This window comes from Pundamilia nyererei, unplaced genomic scaffold (assembly GCF_000239375.1).
Source record: "Pundamilia nyererei isolate P.nyererei 1_Seehausen unplaced genomic scaffold, PunNye1.0 scaffold00025, whole genome shotgun sequence".
Taxonomy (NCBI): domain Eukaryota; kingdom Metazoa; phylum Chordata; class Actinopteri; order Cichliformes; family Cichlidae; genus Pundamilia; species Pundamilia nyererei.
In genome coordinates this window covers 799320-800277 of record NW_005187426.1, presented here as the reverse complement: position 1 = coordinate 800277, position 958 = coordinate 799320, and positions in this window count along the sequence as shown.

Below are 958 nucleotides of genomic sequence, written 5' to 3'. Positions count from 1 at the left end.
GGTACTAAATATGCGTTCCAGTCTATTTCTAGTCCTAATTAATATTCATATTCACAAAAGGTAGAAATATAACTTACTCTCAGGAAGCGCTCCCTCATGTTAGTGAAATTAACTCCCAGAGGGTTAGTAACCCTGTTACTACTGCTACCCTATTTTCAAGAAGGTCAAAATGCAATATTATAATGCAATTAAGAATATTCTATAAGTAATTCAACTTTTTCAGCAGGTTCAATTTTACTGTTAATTTTGTTTTTACCTTAAATTGTCTGTACAATAGTCCAGCCTTCTCATTCAGTTTCACATTTTTTCACACAAACAAGGGAGAGAAAAATTAAATGCATAGCAACAAAGTTCTTTTGAGATTTCACATGTAATCAGGTTAAACTGGGATTTGTAAAGAGGTGAACCCATGTCCACTGTGTATGGGGGTCACACAGAATAATCATTCTTGTAATCAGCTTTTCTAAATGTATTTTTAACATGTTGCACTGCAAAGTAAAATAAGTACGCAAATTTTATTTGTGTACTTATCTTTTAAATTTTAAAAGGAAGGAACCTTTTTTGAGTTTTTAGTGGAAAATAACTGACTACATTACTCCCATTAATTGTTAATAGTATATTTACATGTAATCTTTTCTTCATAAAACACATTCATGCTTATTTTTAATTCACTTAATAATTAGGTAAGTCGCATATTTTAAATACTACTTAGTTTAAGTAGCAAAACTTTGTGTAATAATCCATTTAATATGCTACGGGGAAAGTGCTGTGATTGACCGCGGAGAGAATCAAAAAAGTGTTCCTAAAAATGTAGCAATAGCAGATTCATCCTGAATATGGGGCTTTTATTCCAGTTTGATTTTATGAAAAGCTCACAATGAAACTCTGGAAGGTCTAAATCATTTCCATCCATCTATATTGTTTACAGCTCCTCTCTCATTGGATCAGTATAAAGATT